This window comes from Hirundo rustica, chromosome 3 (assembly GCF_015227805.2).
Source record: "Hirundo rustica isolate bHirRus1 chromosome 3, bHirRus1.pri.v3, whole genome shotgun sequence".
In the NCBI taxonomy this organism is placed as follows: domain Eukaryota; kingdom Metazoa; phylum Chordata; class Aves; order Passeriformes; family Hirundinidae; genus Hirundo; species Hirundo rustica.
Window position 1 is genome coordinate 66,167,965 of NC_053452.1, and position 22,865 is coordinate 66,190,829.

Consider the following 22,865-nt stretch of genomic DNA (forward strand, 5'->3'; position numbering starts at 1 on the left):
CAATCAAAATATAAAAAGGCCTTTAATTTTTTTAAAAAAATGTGTATTGGTGTACTAAAAACCTTCTTAGTAAGAGGTCACGCAGTCAAACTTTTTAATAGGGCTTGTAGCAATAGGACAAAGGGCAATGGTTTTAAACTGAAAGAAAATAGATTTAGATTATATACAAGGAACAAAAATTTTTATGGTAAAAAATGTGGATGCACCATCCCTGGAAATATTCCAGGTCGAGTTGGACAGAGCTCTGAGCAGCCTGGTCCAGTGGAGGATGTCCCTGCTCAATTCAGGGGGCTTGGACTACATGACATTTAAAGGTGTGTTCCAACCAAAACCATTGTGTGATTCTAGGAATAAGAGAGAAGTGAGGAAGCTGGAAAGTGAAGTCACTCTTTTTCCTGTAAAGGAAAGAGAGGGTTAAGGTAACAAGAACCCAGACAGGAAATGGAAGATGAAACTCAAAGACAAAATGACCTTTAATTCTGGATCAATTTCAGAGGTGTCTGGCTTGTCAGGGTCAGCCTCTTCACTTCAGCCAGCGAGTAATATCCACTCACCAAATATCTGATCAAATCTTCCGCCACTCTTATCTGCTGATAAGATGGTAGTAGAGGTGGTGGTGGGGGGGGGGGGGATGCTACTTTTTGTCTGCGTTTGCAGGCTTTTCAGGAAGTGCCAAAGTTACCTAGGGTGTCAGATAACCCACACAGCAGGTGTGCTTGGTGCAGGCAGGGGCTCTATGGAAGTAAAACCCGTGTTTTTCCAGACACTGCTGTTCAGACTATCTGCAGATGCAGCAAGGAAAGACTGTCTATATCTAATGGGAAAAAATGCAAAGAAACCAGATGGATTTTGCCAAAGCTAGGTAAAACTTCTCCTTCCACGCCTTTTGACTTGTGTTGTGCAAGACAGAATTGCCAACTTGCTGACACTGATGTTTCCTTTTACATGTGAGTCTCCAGTGATTTTCAGTCTGACATGTGTAAGCAGGACCTCCTGGAGTTTGTGTCACGGAGCTGACTCAGCTTGCAAAAAAACACATTTCCCTATTCACCAACCATGCGGAGTCAGGTAGAGTTCCTGGAGGAATTCTGCAAGTTTCTTGACTCATGCCCAGAAACACAGGTTCTGTAGGCTAGATCTGCCCTTCAGCAGTCCTGTACCACTGCTCTTTTCTGTAATTCTGACGTCTTTTGCAACCACAACATCTCTGCAAGATTTTTCAACTGTTCTTGCAGTTATAACTTAGTGGTCAACATTTCATCCACTTGCATGAATAGTTTGTTACTCTGCTGCTAATCTCTACCTTATCGAACTGTAATCTCTACCTTATCTAACTATTCAGTGGGTGCTAAACTGAGCGACAAAAATGCAGAGCTGAAAGTATACACCCTGGTGAGGCAATCCAGTTATCAAAGACATGCCACGTGCCTGCAGTATCTGATGCTAGCAGAGCTTTTCCATGAGTTCCCAGTCTTACGTGCATATTTCTGTGAGCTGGATATTAGTGGCAGCTTTCTGCATCTGTCAGATGCTAATTCAGAAACAACAAAAAAAGAGAGATTGTAGCTCCTGTCTAAAAGGCTGTGGGACACTGGCACGGATTCAGTGAGCCATCTGCCCTACTGTGAAACCCTGTTTAAGAAGGTAGGAGCAGGGTCCTGATTAACTTATGGACAAGGTTCTGCTTCAGCAGAGAATGCAAGGGCGCGTGGAGATGCCTGTGGACCTATTCAATCCCTGAGCGTGCACATCTCTCCACACTGCAGCAAAAGGCAGGGCAAGAGGTCCGAGTTCATCCCCGTGTGACAAGGAGGAACTAAACGTCAGCATTGCCTTTAATAAGGACCGTGAACACCTGTCCAGATAAAATCAGTGTTAAACAGAAGCAGACCTAGGATGCTTTTCACCTGTAGGTCTCGGAGCACTTCACAGAGGTAAGCAGTGCAGTTTTGAGCACAGAGCTCCGAGTAGTGAAGCCTTTTCACAGACAATATTCTAGTAGATCTTTGTTAAAGTCACTTCTCTCCACGTGGCGTCAGTTTAAGATTTACATGCAAAGTGCAAGAAGGAGGGGAGGCGGCTGCCTGTTGTTGTTACCAATCCAGCGCTGACTGCCTCTGCACTTCGCCGTGCTTGGTGTGAGCTGCACTCGTGCAGCTCTCCCGTAACCACCACAATTTCCTGTTGCACTCATTTGAAAAGACAGTGTTCCTGAGGAAGTTATGAAGACGGCAAGTAAGTTGCTGCCCTAATTTCTGTGTGTTTAGTTAAGAGTGCTTTCTTAATTATGCTGGTTAGCGCTTATATACAGTGCTTCTCAAGCATTTGGAGGGATGAGAAGCTTGTGCTTGCAGAGAACATATGGGCAAAACTGTGTTTTCTGCAGTCTCCTCAGCATGTTGCTCAGAAACAGCTGCAGAAGATTCAAGGCAGCTCTTTTTTCATTGGCGCTGAAACCGCGAGGGAAGTGACTTAAATCTTGAGTTGCAAGACGCTGCCGCAGCTGTGATGTCAGATCAGAAAATGTAACTATTAGTAAATCTGCTGTAGGACTGTAAATGTTTCTTAAAGGCAGTAACTGGAAAAAGCAATTTCACGAGTTCAAGCCAGCAGTATTTTTTTTAAGTGCTGAACTATATACACCTTCAGACGGACTCTCCCAAGAGTTGTGAAGTGTGTGCTAGAGAGCTCCCTGGCAGTTCTCGAAACAGGGCTCTCAGTAGGAAGGATGTCTGTACCTTTTTGCTGACAGCCACGGCTTCCTGCCTTTGTTTGGGGAGATGATGCAGTGGAGGGAAGCAGCAAGTTTGCTGCCTGCCCGATGAGCAGATACCCTGCACAACTTGCAGCAGGGATCAGGGGACCGGTTTGGCTTTGCCCGCCCTCTCTGTCACGACAGCAGCCGCTTTGCTGGCTACGGCTCCCATCTGTACAGAGGGCTGGACACCGCTCTCAAGCGAGGGGATTATGCAGAGAGAATATTAGGTGCTATCCTTTTTTTCTGGGCACACAGGAAATGTTGTGGGAAAGGCTGAGTTGCTAGGCAGTTGTTTTGGTGGTGATGCGGGAACTAAGCCAGCGCAGAGCAAGCCACAGAGGGGCCGTTCTTTTCAGGCCGCGGAAGAGCAGAGCCTCGGCGTGTTCGCTGCACTCCCAGTTTTCCTCTCTGTCTGAACGTCTGGAAGCCCTTGATGCCGTGTACCGCCGCTTTTAAAACTGACAAATCAATTGTGGCACTCTTCTTTCCACTTCTTTCCAAGTTTTAATTTCTTTAACGTGCGTCTGATCAGTTTTTAAGTTTCAGTTTACTCAAGAAAGTCTTCTGTTGTTACTTCTAGAAAAAGTGAGATTTAGGAAAGGAAAGAAAGCCATCAACTTGAAAAGTGGCAAATGCAAATGCAAATGCAAAAAAAAAAAATTATTATGATTTAGTCTGTGGAATGAATAACAGAGAAAATAAATTCTGTATGCTCATCAGTGATACAGCAGGTTCTGTTGCAGCATCATTTTAAGGATTCATTCTGCTTAAGGTTAAGTAAAGGACTCACCTAAACACACTAAATTAAATCATGAAGTGACATGTGAAGGCCCAAAAAACAATCCCCGTTGTTTATGTGAAGACTTGCAAAATGCAGAGACTTTTAATGGTAGCCTTATTAATAGGGACTAATTTCCATTTCTGAGACCAAGTAGAAAGAAATATACAGCCCTTGGACATCACACTCTATTTCAGTGAACTGTGAGAGTTAGGTACTTCAGCTGCAGAATTAGGAACACAATGCCAGACAGTGGGAAGCCAGAAAGCTGCTCTCTGGGAGTCACAGACACTATATGGACACTCTGACTCTCATGCAAAGAAGAGAGAGGGTGTTTCTCACTGGCACTATTCATCTTGTCTCCCCTGTCTCCTGCGGGTCTCTAAAAGACTTTGTGTAAGAGAACCTGCCATTAGATTTGGTGCTCATGGCATCACCACTGACAGTGCCAGCAGGGTCCCATGGTCAGACAAGTGTGGAGAACAGGATCTTGCACTCTGAGTCACCTTCCTGCTGCCTGGTGGCAAATTTTATTTTAAAGGATCATTGTAGCTCAGTGTTGGTGGTGCCAGCCCAAATCTCAGTCAGTGCCAAGCCTGGCAGTGGTGTGAATGGTTTGCCATGAATGCTCAGGGGAAGGATGAGTTTCATGCAAAAGAGAGCTCTCATTCCTGCTGCCTTTAATGCACAAGCTCTTTGGCTGCCTGAGAAACCAGAAGCTGGGTGTCATCTTTCACCATTACTGTATGCAACTTCCTTCATTTGCTTTGATGTGCAGCAGTCAATATTTCCTAAGCAGTGGCTAAGCACATTATGCCATCTTTTCAGTTCATGTTTGTTAGTTTCAATTTTTGCTGGCATAGTAGCTGAATATAAAACCTTATTTTCTTCACACAAGAATTCAATTTCTTTCTTACTTCACTTCATAAATAAGTCAATGTACAGAATTGTATTACAGAAGCCCTACTAAATAATAAATAATGCATTTGGTCTGCCACATGATTCTGTGCTCGTCTCTTTGCCCAGTGCTACTCTAATTCACAAAATGGGTTCTGTATCACAGTGTATGTAAGTTTAGATTCTTTGCTGTACTTTTCATAAAACTCATGCCTACTCTGAACTGGATGCTTCTGCTAAGAGTTTGTACAGAGTGGTATCATACTGACCAAAAATCTTTATTTACTTTACAAAGTCTCTCTGAAGTTTTAGTTAGGTGATGTTTTTTAGGTTTTGTTGTTGTTGTTTGATTGGTTTTGGGTTTTTTTTCCCTTTGTTTCTGTTTGTTTGGGTTTTATTTGTTTTGTTTTGGGTTGTTTGTTTGTTTGTTTGTTTGTTTTGGTGGTTTTTTTTTTTTTTTGTTATGAGATAATGAAGTTTGGAGTTGGTAAGCCCCCTGACTCTGTCACTTACAGATTCTGTTTTGAAAAAAACTTGAGAAGGTGCTAGAGGAGCTCAGAGTTTAGTTGTTCTGTGTCTGTTGTGTGCCTCGTCTATATGAAATCCGCTCATATTATCTGTGTGTTTCAGGAGACCAAATGGCTCTGCTGCAAGAGGTCTAGAAAGCAGTTTGACAGAAATGTTTGTGTGCCATGTGCTGTTTGAACTCTCCAGCTGCTGAGAGCTTGCAGGGGTAACTGCAGTCAAAACCCAGTAAGTGAATGACTGTTTCTCTTCAAAAGCTTCTACTACATCATCTACATGTGCATTACTAAGCTGAAACTAAATAGAAAATTGATCTGAAAAGGACCATCTGGTTTTGACAGTATCATGAGTGATTCTTCCCTAAAACTCACTTGCCAGTTGTTTATCTATAGAGTGACAAAGGCTCCAGCAAATCTCCTGGGGCTACATAGCAGCACAAGCAGTGAGGGGAAATCAAGGCAGTTGTAGAACATGCCAGAGATACCTATGAAAAAAATGGACTGTTGGTGGGCCACAAGCTTTTGGCACAAGGCCAAAAGAAAATGCAGGAATATCTAGAGGTCCTTAAAAAGCTCTGTCTTGAATATGCCATTAAAGTGATTAAGGTCCCCTCAATAGTAGAAGATATCCTGGCCTGTGAGAAGACAGAAGCAGGGGACACGGTTAAGGGGCATGCACATTATGAGTGGGGAAGCCTCCAAAACTTGGCAGAAAATGCAAGCAAACAGATAAAGTGGGGAAAAACCCCTGTGTTTGGAGGAACTTTGAAATTGCAGAATTATCTTCAGATTTTTCAGGGTGAGAGAGGTATTCAAAGCAGTAAGGACTAAGAAGGAAGCACTACGCAGCAGACCCTAGAACACCAATGCTGAACATCTGATGATCTCAGGAAAAGATATTCTAAAGACAAGATAATAGTCAAAGTATAGAAGTCTACGAGCAGAATGATGAGGAGGAGAACTGCATAGTAGCAGAGCAAGAGCACCATCCAGAAATCAGTGAAAACAAAAGGTCAAGAGAGTGGATGGCTCTGAGCAAAATTATCCAGGGGAAGAGGGGCTGGTCTGTTCAGGAGGGTACATGGGTTATAAAATACACAGAAATTAAAAAAAAAAAAAATCAAAATCTGAAATAAAGAATAAGGAAAGTCAATTCTGCTGTTAGTGCCTAAGAAAAGTGAACTGCTAAGCTTCACGAGTCACCAGAGATGGCTGATCAGTGAAATTAGGTCCTTTTCAAACAGCTGGGAGCTCTTAGGTCTGCCTTAGCCAAGCACTTTGTAGTTCACAAAGCACTGCTGTGGAATCAGTGGAGGCAGATAAGCTTGGGTCCCAAAAACTTCTCAGGTGTGGTCTTGACAAACAACACAGGCCAAGCAATTGGTTCAAGGTGACAACTAGCAGTAGATAAGATGTCTGCTACCTCTCAGCACCTTCCTAACCTTGCAGGAACAAAATGGAGTTATAATGGCAGAAGGGGTCACAATAGGAGGATTTGTATTGTGAACACAGGAGAACAAATGTTTGAAGGGTAAAGGCAACAGCTTCTGCAGACTGGTGAGTTGAAGAGCTCATCAGTATGTGGAAAGCCTGGCAAAAACTGGCAATGGAGAAATGAGAATTACATGGATAGTGACAAGGCACTGCTGTGACTGAGGTGGATTGTCTTTTGTGCAAAGGCAGCTTGATCATAGAGGACAGAAATGGTTTAAGGAAGCCATGAGGGATTATACAGTGGAGGCACTCTTGGCTTTTGCAAGGTCTCTGCAGAGGGAAATTACCAACTTTCAACCTGTGGTTTACAAGTCCCCAGGAATGCATGGACTAATGGGCACTGAAACAGGGAAGTGGTCACAGCACCAGCCTGACAGAATTCAAGAAATATTTGGACAACACTCTCAGGCACATGTGTGATTCTTGGGGTGTCTTGTGCAGGGCCAAGGAGTTGGATTTGATGATCCTGATGGGTCATTTCCAGCTCAGCTTATTCTATGGTTCTAAGTCCATGCAGCACCTGTAAAATGCAAGTTTCACCCTCAGTGAAATTAGCATTTGTGAATAGTCTTGAGAAAGCAGAGAAGAGTATTAATAAAAAAAGGATAGAAAGAGTGGCATGTGTTGCAATTTAGTTCCACCTATAAATGACAGGAGCAGATCTGTTAGATCTTGCAGCTCTCCCTGGACCCTGTAACAAAAGTTGCTCTAATAATACAGACCTAGTGTTTGCCCTCAATCAAAATTGCTGCTACCAAAGCTTTTAAAAAAGATATTTTCCAACGTGTATCATATCAGTACTGAAACTGGAGCTGGACTAAACAATGCTTTCATCATCCTCCAAGTAATTTCAGACACTGGTCTTGCCTCCATCTCCTTCTCAACATCCTGCCAGGAGGCAGAGGGACTGTCACATCTACTGCTGACTCTGATGGAAATGCAATAGCAATATCTTTAAAATACTGCTGACTTGTGTGGCAAGATAGCATTTGTTAAAATACTCCTCTGCCTTATTTAATTAACTTGTATCATCATAGTTTTAATTTTTCCATCTGCTGCCCTTAGATTTATGGGCAACAGCATGGCGTCCCTTCTGAAAGAATTCCTTGGAAGAGTTTGTGCAGTGACATCTTGTGAGGAACAAGGACACGGGGCATTGAAATCTTGTTAGTCCTCACATAAGCTGAAGTGCCTTCTGAGAGGTTCTTAAAAGCAATAAAATGTCCATAAAGCAGATTGGTAGGAGGAGAACACGCTGGATGAAGTGCACGGGGGAGAAAAGGCTGTATAGTAAAGACCTCAGTGAACTGCTAAGAATTAAGTGGAAGTAGCCACCTTCCTTTTAAGCTTCTCACTTTTATAACTCCCTCTTCAAGCAGAGGTGTAGTTTTGCCCACTTTGTCCATCACCATCTACACCCAGAGCTGCTTGCTGGTTGTCTGTGCCACAACATCTCTTTCAAATGCTGGTGACGCATTTCTGCTCTCATTTCCTCCTCTGCACACACATCTGCCACACTAACACCCTATGATTGTGTTCTGGTGAATCCTCCAAGATAATAACAGGAGCTTCCCAGGGGAAAGAATTAAGTAAATGGCTCTGAGGACTGGAGCCTAAAGTTCCAAACAACAATAAGAATTTAAAAAGTGATGCTAAGGGAAGTAAAGACACTTTAGAAAATGAGAAACTGAGTCTTCATTTCTGACTGTGGTTTTCAAAGCAATAATGATTTCCTTCCCTCACTCTTCCCAGAACATTAGCATGTATGTCCCCCAAAATAGCAAATTATGATGACTAGAGTACAGAGAGAGAGCCAAAGGATTTACTAATATATATTCTATGCATACCAGTGGTGGTTATGTCATAGAGAAAAAATGCCTGGGATGTTTTTTCCAGTTTTTATAGCAATAACCAACAGAGGTCAGGGCATTTCCTAAAGATTCAGTGACTGTTTGGAGTTAATATCCTTCACCTAACTTATGGACCACCATTTGCTCCCATCCAGCCATTAATCTGCTGGAAACACTGCACGCTTCCTATGGAATAGCAGCACAAATCAGTACAAATGGTGTTTGGAGAGCTACTCTGCATGTAAAATGCACATCATATGCAAGAATAAAGGCAGGAAACAAAAGCCTCTGGGACGCAGGACCAACCTGATTTTTGTGGGACACAACCATGTCCTTCTGCTGGACATTCAGGGAAACAGGTTGACCTTTTCTGACCACCTTTCACATAGCAGCCTCCTGACTCCGTGTTTCAAATAACAGAATTCATTTTTATTGTAATTTAAAGAATGGAACAATATAGAAGGTTATGCACAGAAGAAACTCTTGTAAAAAAGCCCTGGTTTTAGGCCAAGGGGTGTCTTTACTCCTGTAGAAGCTTTGATGCTGTAAAAGTCTGTCTTTCCATCTTACGAAAACTGCCTTGCATCTCTCAAAATGATGTTGTCCATACTCATTAATTCAGTTTTCCAAAGCTCCTGGGGCAGAGTTGGAGGGGAGCAGAGAGGGCCATCAGTTCAGAGGGCCCATAGCAAGAAAAGCTTCTCTGAGCAAACATCCAAGCAAGGCAGATTGTGACCCCAGAAGAGGACATCCAAGTAGAGCGAGGAGGAAGCTGCAAAGAGAATGTGATTACCCACAGACGGACAAGGGATGGGGGAAAAAACCAGCCAGACTCATGAAAAACTGAGCAGAAAAACCTATAATCAAAGGGTTAGTCTCAAAAAAACCCCATAAAATATGTACCCAAATGACAGAATTTCTGGTACGTGCCTGAATATTTCGAGCAGTTATTTCTTACAGTTTTGAATAAATATTTCTGAAATACAATAGTATGATTTTGCTATTGTTATCTTATTAGTTAAAAGGCTTTTGTTTAGTTCTTCTGGACAGAATCCAAATGAGATTAGTAATGTGTATTTAAATCCTTTGTTTTGGAAATTATCTTACGCACGTGAAAGAAACACCTCTCTGGTGAGCAGTATTGCTGGAGATGGTGAGGAAGAGTAACCCTGTGTTGGCATTCCTGCTGGCACTGCTCCACAGGCCCCAGCCAAGAGACTGAGATTATACAGACATGGGGTGTCAGAAAGAGCCTGCTTTGGAGAGGGGCTTTTATTCTCCTTTCATTCCTGCTTTTAAGCCTGGGAAGCAGAGCAGATGCCATAAGGGCCACACTTCCTGCATCAGGACTCAGCCTGGCACTGGCATCTGGAGGGGCACATATCCCAGGCTGGAGGCCAAGTGATGTGTAGCCCCTCCGTGGGGTTCTGTGACTCAGCGTGGGGCACCGACCTCACCCTTCTCCCACAGGGCCAGCAACCAGTGAGATCCCATGGCTGTGGCTTGGGGAGACAGGGGAAAGTTTCATATTATGGGTTAGAATATGGCAGGAAATAGTATTTTGAAGACTTCAAGCAGCATGCTCTACCATGGCAGTGTATTCTGGGGCTGTCCTGGCTGGACACTCTATCTGTGTGTCCAGCCAGCACAAGCCTCCACTCAGACTCTCCTTGGGTTTAACTGATCATTTCCTGGAATTTCACATCAGTTATATCAGGAGGAAAAACCTTTTGACAAGAAGTAAATCAAAGATAATTAATCTCTCTAAACTGGAAATTACATTAAATTTATTTGTTTGACTGTGATAATCATAGGGCAGTTCAGTGGAAAGTCAGGAGGCCTGCGGGAAACAGGCTGCTCTGCTGGGCCAGGCTGGGGCCATCCCTGGGCTGCAGTGAGCCCTGAAGAAGGAGGGAAGTGAGTGACCAAACCAGGGAACAGGGCTGGACACCTGAGCCATGAGGCAGGACACTGAGCTTTGGTGCAGGGGAGAGCAGAGGGAGAAGCTGCGTGGGAGAAGAACTGAGTGCTGGTGCTCATGTGGATTACTGGAGTAAAGTCCCTCCTCTCCTGTTCCTACCTTAACCTTTTAGTGCTTCTGGTTTTGTTTTTGCTGTAGCACAAAAGCAAACATGGGGTTTACCAACTCATATGGTTTCTAATTTAGGTTTTACATTAATGCATGGAACAAATAAGTGCATACTTAGTCAGGATGTGAATATATAGTTCCTTAGCTACTTTGAACTATATTCTTTATGGGTGTTCTTAGTATACAATATATATTACAGTAACTTACTCTGCTTTCCCAGTGACTATGCAAAAGCCTTGTGCAGATGAGTTTGTGAGTTGCAAATTCACACTCTGGCTACTGCACACTGAGTTACTCACTGCAGACAGACTCCAACTTAAAGCATCAGTACTCCTTTGTATAGATAAAGGTAATTTGTTTGAGCTTGTAGTTCCACTATGATCTGGCATCAGCTGCAGTGGATAGCTCTAAGTGGTTTCAAAATAGAAGCAGAAAAATAACCATAACTAATTGAAATTGAATCAATTTCCATTGGTAGTTTTGGCAACGTTAGGTTTATGGTTGTAGTTGATGATCTTAAAGGTCCTTTCCAACCTAAATGATTCTGTGGTTCTGAATTGGTTGTGTCATTGTAAGTGTCCTGTCAGGTGAGCTTTGGCAGCTCTTAAGTGGAGACACTCAAAGGCCAAGTTCCAAGTCTTTCTTAACTCACATTCAGGACACCTGTCACATGTGAGATACAATTCTTCCACCAATGTTCAAGCAGTATTTTGTGTTTTGGCTGGAGCAATCTGCCATTTATGTCTCCTAAGCCCTTCCTGCTTGCGTGTCAGGGAACTTTTGGCTCACATTGCCAAGACTTGAAGAAGTAACTGTGAAGCTGAGATAGGAGGCATCTTTCTTCAGCCTATTCTCTGTTTGGCCCAGGCTCCTGGATTTGGAGGACTTGCAGAGCTAGAGAACAAGAAAGCTTCCATGGAGACAACTAGTCCCTCCTTCCTCAAACTTAGGAAGAGCCATTGCTTGGGGGCAGTGTTCAGGGAGAGTTTTAGTGGCAGAAGCAAGCACCCAAAGCAGTTCCCTGTATCGAACATAGAAGGAAAATAAAGGTTAACTTGTTGGAATTAATCACAGTGATAAGACTGAGATAATTAACTCAGTGTTTAATTAGGAGATCATATCTGTGAAAAGGGGGGGTTTCATGTGTTAATAGTTTCCTGCAGTGCATGAATGCTGAGACCAAATTAAATAGCATGGTAAAAGTAAATGCTGAGGTGAAGGGTAAGAACACACAGTACATAATGCACATGGGCTTGTGGTAGCAGGAATTTATTTTGCCATGGAAAATGACTGAAAGGGCTTGGGATGATGCTGTGCAGGGCTGGGAGTGGGACTCAATGATCTTTGAGGGTCCCTTCTAGCACAGCTTATTCTGTGATTCTGATGAGTCCACCTTGATCAATAGCGTGAATGGACGTGGAACACAGGGAGTAATTCCTTTTCATGTAGCCAAAAAGGCTTTGCAAGTTCAAAATACGTTCCATTCAGATCATAAAACTGTTACCAATAACTGACCAGATGAAAAAAGAAGGGTGTCAGAGAATGCAGTATGTATTTACGTGTATGTATTAATGATCTTTCTGGTCTCCATTCTCTATATTAGTGTTGCAAACCTTGTAGTGTGCATCCTCTGCTTGGTTGCACCATCCCAGCACAGTTACACCGAGACTGCAAAACTCCACATCAGAACTGCTCCCAGCTGTGAATGAGTTGTGCAGGTGTGGTGTCAAAACCAAAGCAGGGCTCAGGGCCTGTCTATCCTGTTAGGAATGCTTGGTGGGTCTAGCATCACCTAGTGAAGCTATGAGATGGAGGCAGTACTCCATGACAGAGGGTTTGGAGAGTGCTTTCCAGAGGGAAAACATTTGGGGTGGTGCAAAGCCATAAAATTCCAGATGTAGTATCAGGTAGATCTCAAGGGCTTGATATTGGTTTAGGGTTTGGGGTTTGTCTAACTCCATTCCTTACTTTTTTCACTAAAGAGAAAACTACTTTACTACTACTATTAACAGCCCTTGCCCAGGCTGTTATTTCACAGTCCCCAGGTCAGCATACTGAGATCCTGATGAGTCTGCAGAATAGCTCCTTAACAAGCGCTAGAAGCTGTATTCTTCAGGATATTTGAGAGGACGCTGAAGACAATAATGTTAAATTAAGGGAAAACAAACAAACAAACAACCAAACAAACCAAAATATGATATTTGCAGGGAATTAACTATGTCACCAAGTAAGTTGCTTCTAGATGTACCTTTTGTGTTTATTTGAGCCAGAAAACAGGATCATAGGTGAAAATAGTATTGTAGAGCTTTCAATAAAAGGCACTATTTTTTTTTTTGGTTCCATCAGTACTGAAGTACTAAAGAAGATTGAAGGAGAAACTGTAATTGTTGCCATCATTGTTTTTTAACAGAAGTCATACTGTATCTAGCAAGATGCTTATGTAACACTGTCTAAAATATCTTTGTACTCAGAAAAGGTCATAAGTAAATGACTTTGAAGCTTAATCAGTGGAAGTATGGGACAATTTCTGAATTTCATTATAAATCTAGTTTAAATGCAGTGAAGTCAGCAGAGTTACTTGGGTTTTACAGTAGAGTAAGTGTGTGCAGAATATGACTCCATGATTTTAAATGCTTTATTTCCACTGTGCAGATATTATACACTTGTCAGCAACTTGCACAGAATAATTTTGAAGAAGAGACTCAGCATGCAAACCCATAAAATACGAGCTATAGGACAAAAAAGTGAAAACTTTAACACTGTTTAATATACAAATAGAGTTTCTACAACAGCGAATAAAACTAGTGAATGATTCACGTAGGGATTACAGTAAATAGTTTCGTATGTCAGATATTTTAGAATAGAATGTAAGATTACACACCTGTTCTCCTTATAGTTGTGGCTATCTTCTTGATCCATTATATATTTTTGTGATCTGTAGAGAAAGACATAAATCCTTTGGAGGAAGAGCAGCTCTCCACAGGAGCTCGTTTGTTAAGTTCCCTTTGAGCTAGTTTAGACCCCTGGGTTTGCTGGCTTGGGGTATTTTGGTAATCTGATAACAAAGCACTTTCACCACCTCAAATCACACAGAAGAAGAACGCAGGGCCCTTTGCTCCAGGATAGCAATGTGCCATCCATCATGCTGGGGAAGCAAAGGCAGCAGGAGGAGAAGACTTTCAGCACAAGTGGTCTGTTCCATTCCTGAAGCAGCTGAAAATGAATTTTGATTTGAGGTGTAAAACAAATCCTGCACTTCTGTATAACTGCTGATGAAGAACACAGTAAAAGGTGAGAATTGAACAAAGAATAAAAATCATAGAATCACAGAAATCACATTTGGTTTCACAAGACTTATATGCAGGTCTGTGTCAAAACTTTCACAGAGTCTCGGGACTGAGACCCTAAGCCTGATTTTTTTTTTTTTTCAGTACTAAAAGAATTGATGTAAAACATAAAGAGGGGAAAGAAACCAGAAAGCTACTGGTGCAATAGACATGTAGTCTGTGTAAAACAGTATCTCTTTCTTGGGATTCCTGCATGGCTTTCTCTAGATTGGACCTATAGAGTCTTACCACTACTGAGCAGACTGCAGCTCCTGCCTTTCTGCACTTCCTGTACTGTAGACTGATTCATGCAGAAAAAATGCTCCAAACCTGGCCCTGGAATTAAAAAATTAAATGACAGGAAGGTTTTGTTCAACGCTCTTGTTTTGAGAGATGCTTTAGGCTGTGCAAAATTCAAAGGGGTGGTTTTTCCTGTTTATTTTCTAATGATGAACTTTACAGTGTGCAAATATGGGAGGTGCAGATAGATGAGGTAATTTTTCCTGCAGAAGCATCATGGAACAGGCAGATAAAACAGTACAGGAGTATTTAGGAGTGTTATTTAAAGGTAGAGAGTTGAACAACACAAGTGACTGTTAAATTCATTGCCAAACACAACAGCTTTTGTTGTGTGCTCCAGAAAAATAATCATAGAAGTATTTTTGTGAAATCTTTTTTGTTTGTATGTTTTGCTATTTCACTACAATTAAAAAAAAAAAATAAAATAATAATAAAAAAATCTCTTCCTCCTAGGAGAATTTTGTGTCTCAGTGATCTCAGTGACAATCACTTTTTGAGAAAAGACCAGTTTGGAAGGCAAGGTGCTGCTGTGCAGTGGAAGGAGGAAAGAACAATGTTCCCAGGCATTTTCTGGCCCAGGAGCAGTATGACTCCCACCAAAAAGCCCGCTGCTCCAAGGGTAAAGCTTGTCCCTCTTTTGGCTGGACACCTTTGTATGCCACAGTGGCTCTGCCAGGCAGCAGGAGCAGTGCTGGGGTGCGTCCTGGCAGGCCTCTGCAGCAGGAGAACGCGTGATGCACTGGCATCGAGGTTTTCCACAGCAAGATGTCCATTTCGCTTTCAAGTTCAGCAAAGAAGCAAGTGAGGAGGCAGCCTGGCTCAGAGCTGACTTTTCTCGTGATGTGGCTCTCTGCCTGCTGGCTCAGTCTGCTGCCCGGTCACCCATGCTCCAGTGGGCATCCAGGCAGCACAGGGGGCAACTCTTCCCCTGGAAGACAGGTCTGGGAGGCAGCTGTGGGGAAGCTTTGGGGCCAGGGACTTTGCCAGGAGCCAGACTCCCCAGGACCCTGTGCAGCTCAGGGAATAGGTTATCTGTTAGGACACCCAGGCACCCACCTATCGCAGCTGAGAACAATGCCACATTCAAATTGATCCTGATTTATTTTCTTTCAGCAAAAATACCCCAACATAAAAAAGTGTGCTAGGCATCAATAAGGGCACTAATAATGCAAATCTAGGAATGGGGGTTGAACATTTATCCCTCTCTTCGCTAAGATCAGTCTAGTCCTCCTACGCATGCAACACTTTCTATCAGTTACTTGATAAGCCATCATTATAAATTACCCAGTGCTTTGTTGATTTGGCATGTATGCAGCGATTCTTCTGGTAAAGCAAGCCAAGAGAATTCATTTCTGACAGGAAGTTTCTGAATAACTAGAGATGGAGTGCCACTAGAGATGTATTCAGATGTATTTCCTTGTGAAATCGGCAGATACATTTTAAAAAGATTTTTTTTACTAAGCTTAATAATGTATTGTCAATGCTGACATAGCTTATGGAAATCAGCTTAAATTTCGTTAAAAGTCTGAGAGATTTGTTGATAGTGATTCTTTGTTTTAATTAAAAGAACATCAATCTACATAAGTATATGATATTGCTGAAAACAAAATAAAGCATAAGAGCATCAGACACTTGGGTCTTGTCTGCACGTTCTGGTGGTAGGGCTGGGTACAGTGTGAAGAACATGACCAGAGCAGCTGGTTTCCATCAGATGGCATCATGATGGCATAAAGGAAGGTGCACTGGGCCCTGCTGGCACTATCGTTCATGCTCTGCAGGGCAGCTGATGTAATTTTCTCTGATGGTTCTCTCTCCTCTCTGCAGTGTCCTGGGGAGATGCACGGCGTTGCCCATTCACGCTGCACTTGATGGATAGCAAAGTGAACAGGAGTGCACCGTCCAAAAAGGCAGCAGTGCTGCCTTCCCATTAATATTCCCATGTATCCTTTTGGGGGGGTTCTAGGGGTAAAAATCACCAAGTACAGAACCTGTTTCCTACTAGGGAATTGTTACCTTACAGATGTGGCAATATTGATGTAAGGCCTTGTGGTACCATGGGCTTTGCAAAGTAATGCCATGTGTCCACTGGAAATCAGGCTAAGATTAAAGAGACATCTCTCTTTATAGACCAGTGACTACGTGTCAAGGGCAATGCCTTTTGTTCACTGACCTGTAACGTGATTCGTAAATGCATTTGTCTCGTTTTACGTTCATGTGTGTCCTTTGAGGGTTTTTTTAGTACACCACCACCCATGTAAATACACTTCTTGAAGCAAGCACCTTGATTAGATTTTGGCTTGTGTAAATATTTTATTTATCCTAAATTATTTCTTTCAAATAACCACATTTTCTTGCTTGTCCAATATAAAAACTTGCCTCACATGCTGTTGCTCTGGCGCAGCTTTCACTCTCCCACAGAAACATTTGTGTACAGAGTTGTTTTTGTGCATATTTTAAAACTGCATCATGCAGTAAACACTGTTCAGTGAGTACTAGAATTTATTGAGCAAAAAATGTGTGAAAAAATGTAAATATTAAACAATTATATACCATTTAAGAGCCAAAGCTATACTTCATCATGATTCACCAGAAAAATTTCGTCAAACAAAAAGCCCATATGTAATGGTATACTGTAATAATGACGTAAAGGAAAGACAGAAACTTTTATTCTTTCTTAACATAAGTTAAAATAACAATTACTGAAAGTCAAATCCTTGATTGTTTCTGCTTAAGTTTAGTCTTCTTTAAGAACTGCAAAAAATTTTCACTGAATTCCTCCCTCTCCTTCTCTGAGTTCTTGAAACTCTGAAGGAAGTAGGTTTTAGATGAGTTGTTAGATCATTTTTCCATAGCCAAATAATTATCTTTTGTTTAGAATCTGTAAACAACTGAAACGTGGGTTCTTTTTAAATCTATGTTGCCAGCATGAAGCTAAACACAGCTGCTGTAAGTAACATTTAGAATGGATGGTACTGCAAAAGGAGCGACTTTGAGTGTCACCTTGACTGGCTGGATATAGTCCCTATTTTTCAATACAAATAAAATGAGAAAATACAGGGCATAAATGCTCAACAGAGCTTTTAGACAGCGACTTTCAGTCTAATTGCATGAAGAATTATATGCAAAAGATCATTACACAACACATCAGTCAGAAGAGCGTTATCCTCACGGCATTGCTAAGGGCAGGAAGATTACAACAGCCATCTTGTGCCTCGTGTAAGCTCTTTCTTTTTATTTGGCTCTGGTTTGAAAGACATACAATTTCTAGACTCAAAATCCAGCGTATTGCATGCTTTTGTGAGTAACCCAGGTTAGTTTTAAATGGCGTAGGTTCTGTGGGTTATTCTGTACATCCTCAGATCGTTACCTACAGAGCCACGACAAGGAATAAAGCTGTGAACCCCTGCGCACGCGTCAGATCCAGAAGGAGTCTGTGGCAGGCAGAGCTTGGAGCTGGCTCCAGTCCCCTCGCGGTGCCAGTCTGTGCACACAGTGGCCAGGCACGCACTCAGCGTTTGGGATGCGACCCAGGCTGTGAATTACTTTATAAAAGGTTGCATGGTGGGAATTGTCTTCAGCTGGGAGAGGGTTTGCTGTGTCAGCAGAGGACACTGATCCAGAGAGACAGAAAAGCACACTCAGGTGAAGTTGGTAAGTGATATAAGTGGTGAAAGAGTAAGTAAAGGCAAAGCCTTAGAGCCATACCTGTACAGAGAGCTTGTGTTGTCTCCTGGGAATCCAGTCAGACATAGACCATGGACATCATTCTCAAGGGAGGTTATAAAAACATGGAGAACTTCTGGTTCAGATGACACTATACTTTACCGCCTCTTGACTATGTCTTCTTGCTGCAGGCTATAAAGCTGCATCTAAATACAAATTAGTCAGAGCAATTAGATTTTTCTGTACAACCTGGGAACAAGCATCCCAATTTACTTTCCTGTGTGGAAAACTGCACGTTTCCCAAATAAATCCCAGCTGGGTTGCTGGAATTCTGCTGTCAGAAAGGTTTTCATTGGTGTGCACTGAAAATCTGGATCCTGTCATGCTCAGTGCCCATACTCTGTTTTATAGCAGGATTTTTCTTTCTTCGGGCAGAGCTGGGAACACTGACATTCACCCAGCGTGTTTCCTCTGTGCTGAATTCCTCTACGTTGAATGACTAACAAGAGACCAAGGAACACTCTGAAGATATCTTTTCATTGCTAATGCTCAGATTTTCCGTTCATTGCCAAGACACAGCATCCATTTCCAGCAGTAAATGTCATGCACACAATAGCTCTGCTGTCGGTGTGAAAACCTAGCTTAACTAAAGGAGGAGGCATAAAAGATCAGAGCATATCCTCTGTGTGCAAAGCTGTACAGTCCAAAGTATGTTTCAAGCTCCCAATTTGAAATAGATGGATTAGACAGGGTTGTGTCCTAAGGCTCCATTATCTGCCTCCATCAAATGTACCTTCTTTTTTTAAAAAAAAAAAATTTGAATGACCTTTACATATTGAGGCACTAAAATGGATTATGGTCCACTAAAATGGTTCTTACTTGGCCAAAAGAAGGGAGCATTTGTAGGAAGGTTTGTAGACCACAGACCTCACGGCATGGTCTTCACCTGGATGAGCAGTATTTGTGGGAATGTTAAGAGATACTGGAGACACTGGTTCTTAGCTTGGAGAAGACAGCATTTCAGAGGCTGTGTTTAAGCAAGCAGGAGATAGGAGGAATGGAAACAGAAGAAGGTAAAGGACAAAGAAAAGCAGAGCCAGCAAAGTCTCAGTGAAAGGCAATGTGAAAAACAAATGCCAGGGAACACGTCTGAGGTCATTCACTGAACCAGAAGCAAGACCCAAATCAAAATCTGAATCTACCTTGCAGATTGATCTTCAGTGCACAGCCTGTAAATTGATTCCAAAGTGGTATAATTCCTCAGTGCAGAAGTGTTCCATGTGTATGGGAATATTTCCCCAGCTTTATATAGTAAGAGACAGATAAAATCTGATTTGAAAATGATATAGCGTGCAGTGAATAAATTATATGCTCCGGCATTTGGTGGTGTTTGTGAGATATAATTCTATTTCTAGTGCAGTGTAGGCTTAAATAGCCAAATGGTGTTTATAGGAGATGGGCTGCTGCATTCCTTTTCAGTTTGCTAATATGTACTCGTCTGCTGAAGTAAACCAGTCCTGCACTGAATAAACACATGGGACTCTTCATCTGTGGGATGATGTGAATAAACCATCATGCCTTCACTGGAGATCTATGCATCATATCTTAAACTGTGAAAAAAAATCAAACAGTGTAAACTGACTATGCTGATTGGATGCACTTTCAGTCTGTATGCATTAACTTACTGAGTTGAAACTTGAACTAAAAATAATCTGTAGCTGGAAAATCTTTGTGATGAACACTAAAATTCCAGAAAGATGGTTGAGAAGTGCAGTTTGTTTTTGTAAAGCCTTTAGAAACTTTGTTTTAAGTGTGTTTAAACCATAAATGCTATTAAGTGTTTGTTTTACTGCTGCTCAGCACTTTCAGGGTTGCATAAGAAAACGGGGACGTGTCATTTTGACTTGATTACCATGGAAAACTTTATTTTGTACAGTCCTCCAGGCAGAGAACAGAAACATAAATCCTGTGCTGTTGAATATACTACAGAAGTGGGGCTAACATGCTGTGTAGTGCCACCAGCAAGTAGTAAAGAGGTAGGGAAAATATCATCTTTTATGACTGAGCTGACGACACTCAGTCACTGGAAAAAAAATAAAGCTAAGACAATGGAGCAAATGTTTATGATTCTTCCTCTTCAGTGTAATTTTCACTGCTACAAAAAGATTCTAAATCCAAAGTGCTTTGGGAGATTGCGATAAAGATTTGCTCTTGGTTTTACAGTGCTTCTCTTTCTCTACAGTGACCCGAAGAATCCCTCAAAAACAATGTCTGAACTCGTGTAACTGCAGTTATTGCCGTTTTAGAAGGCATCAGGCTTATTTAGAATCCTGCTTTCAGTCTTCAAAAATTCAAATTCTATCTGGATAAGGAAGGTGCTGAGCCAAAGCCCCTTGATCCCTTCTTCTTGGATCTTGCTAGGGTAGTAGCTCGGGGTAAAGCTTCACCCGTTCTGCTCAAGCAGCTCCCCCCTACCCTTGTACTGAGAATCATTTCAGCTGAAATTGTTGGTGTGATCAGCTAATTAAGCCAGACAGAAGCAGGCAGAAAGCCAAGGCATGATTTTTCACTTGCAGCATCTAGGTCTTGAGAAGGAAATTGTTAACATGTGTTTGCTATCTTGCCACTTGGAAATGCATAGCTGTGCTTGAACACTGTTTCACTATGAAAGGGGACTCTAAATGGAACTGCAAGCCTCCCTAACAGGAACAAAGACAGATCACAAACAAGGTAACCAGAGTAACTGCTTGATTGTTTTTATTAATGCCCAGAAAGGAATATGTCTATTAGGCTTTTTCCATGGCTTTCTATTTTATCTTTCTCTCATTTAACAATGATCCATATCAAGTAAGAGTAAAGACAATGCAAATTGAAGGAAGGAAATAACTGTCTTTAAGTAATGTCCTTTTGCTTTCAGATTAGCTGGGATTGTTCTTCAACTTTCTCAGAAATCCCTGTGTATAGACAGTGAGCAGTGTTGGCTGCTTGGTTTGAATTTCTCCTTGTTTATGGTGACAGAAAAGACCTCGGCTTGTAAGCAAAGCACTGAGCAAGGATGTGTCCTGAAGGACAGGAGCAGCTGGGCCTTCTGGAAGCTCTGCACTCTGCTGGGTTGTGCAGTCTCCAGGCCAACTTTGCTTACAGCATGTGAATTATCTGCATATCCAATTTTATAAATTATTCCAAAGAGGAATTAGTATAATGTTACTCTCCAAACTTTCCTCCTACCCACTCCAAGATGAAGCAAATCTGCAGGTTTTCAGAGCTTTCTTCTCACCCTTTTTCTGTTTCTCCTTTTCTCCTTTCTTTCTTTCTACTGACTGCCCAGACTTCATGTAAGCAAGCAAGAAAAGACTTACCAATCTGCTCATTTTTCTGCCTAAAACTTTTACATCAAAGAAGGCTGGAATAGTTTCTGAACTGAAGAATTAATTTTTGAAGAGAACATGAAAACTCCAAAAGCTGATATTGTCACATTCCTATTACTTTGTGGCACATATATATTTTTCTGTGTAGCATCCAGAACATTACACTTCACTACTTAGTGAGAACTATAGTGAGTTGCTATTTAGTGAGAACAGACAGCGCACTTCATGCTGAACTGTTCAAGAGGCAAATGAAAACTCAGACCTCCTACCAGGAGCCTGTTTCTTATTTCTGAAAAACTAACTATGCCTTAATTTTGGTCTGGGAGTCAATGTTATTTCAGAATTGTCTTCTTAATTTCCATCATTCCTGTCCTGCAGATGTGGAAAATCACCTTCTTTACTATATCTCCCATGACTCTCTTCATTATCATCTGCTAAGGTTCCAAAATCTGTTATGAGCTTGCTGCTAATTTCAATCTCCTTTTTTTAATTTTCTTTTGGGAAGAAAAACAAAACCAAAACCAAACACCAAATCTCCCCATAAAATCCCAAATAACAACCCCAAGAAACAACCCAAACAAAAAAAACCAGTCCATCTCTAAAGCTGCTGAGCAACTTACCAGCAGTAAGAAAGAACTCCTTTCAGAGACCCAAGCCAATACTTCTGCTTAGGTCAGCCAAGAGGAATTGTCTTTTCTTGGGTACATCCTATACCCATCTCTTCTTTCCAAGTGAAAACAGTTTTCACCAGGCAAGCTGATACTCTGCCAGCCAGAAAAACCTGTGCTGTTTGAAAAACTAAAGCTGTCTTTAATAAAAATCTTCTGTCTAATATAACTGTTCTGCCTCTATTAGCCAGCTGGGTAGCATTAAAGAGTTCAGACAATAGTACTTAATTGTACTAAGGAAACAGTAATTTTCTAAAAAGTGCATTGATTTTTAATTTTATCTATTCTTTGATGCTTTTTCTAACAGCCATGCACAGCATGGAGGTAACTTATCTGCTTGGATTCTCCCTGTTTATTTTTAAAAGGAATTGAAACTGCTTAATAATAGTGGCAGCACCGTTACAAAAAAAATCAATTTGAATCAAAACGTCAGTTCACTGAGCTATGAATAAACAAACCTATGGATAGTAAGCACATCTAGCACTGTCTAACAGGACAACACTAAAACTGGAGAGCCCCTCCCCAACTCCATAGTGGGCTGCTGTATGCTCTGTTTTCATCAGCTTTGAAATGGCCACAGCAGGACTCACTCCCACAAGTTTGGAAGTGATCTCTGAAACTACAGGGCAGAATAAGAGTGAAAGATTTTGAGGAGAGACTCTATACCATGAAGGCCTGAAGGAACAGATATTTTACACCATCTCTTTGAAAGCCTCAACACACACCCACACACAGGCTGACATGAATAACTCTGCTGATGCACTTGCCAGCTATTCGGCAGATACAAGCGAGGCAGTAAATGAGTTGCCTACTCATTTGCAGCAGTTGAGCAGGGCTAAAGCTGTTGGCAGTGGCTCATCAAAGCTGAAATATGATGACAGGATTTGTGTCGTGTGTCCTGAGCAGGGGCAGGCCTGCATCACTCTCATTTGCTGTCCAGCAAATGCTATTTCCTGACACCGTGATGTGCTTTCAGGGGCAGGTCTCCCTCTTTGCTGTGCCGAGCAGTAAATCCAGCCAAGTCTGCCACTCTTCTGTTTAATCTGTAACAGTGTGACCAACTGTCAGATCTCAGGAGATTCTATGGAGCTGGATTTGTATTTAAAAATAGAGCTGATAAGGGTGTGGGTGAGGGAAGAAAGAGCACATT

The 22,865-nt window shown here is 41.8% G+C and overlaps 2 long non-coding RNA genes across 3 annotated transcripts; one reads left to right on the top strand and one right to left on the bottom strand.

Annotated features, from left to right (window-relative positions):
* Positions 1-1,925: 1,925 nt before the first annotated feature.
* On the top strand, positions 1,926-13,667 carry LOC120750419 (uncharacterized). Its single transcript, XR_005699979.1, has 3 exons — positions 1,926-2,235; positions 5,064-5,186; positions 13,484-13,667. It is a non-coding gene; the product is annotated as an uncharacterized LOC120750419 (long non-coding RNA).
* Positions 8,785-21,744, bottom strand: LOC120750418 (uncharacterized). 2 transcript variants are annotated; one of them, XR_005699978.1, is made up of 4 exons: positions 21,668-21,744; positions 17,722-17,885; positions 13,272-13,325; positions 8,785-11,411 (listed from the first exon to the last, which is right to left on the bottom strand). It is a non-coding gene; the product is annotated as an uncharacterized LOC120750418 (long non-coding RNA). The 2 variants fall into 2 exon arrangements; XR_005699976.1 differs by having other exon boundaries at positions 13,272-13,603.
* Positions 21,745-22,865: the final 1,121 nt, after the last annotated feature.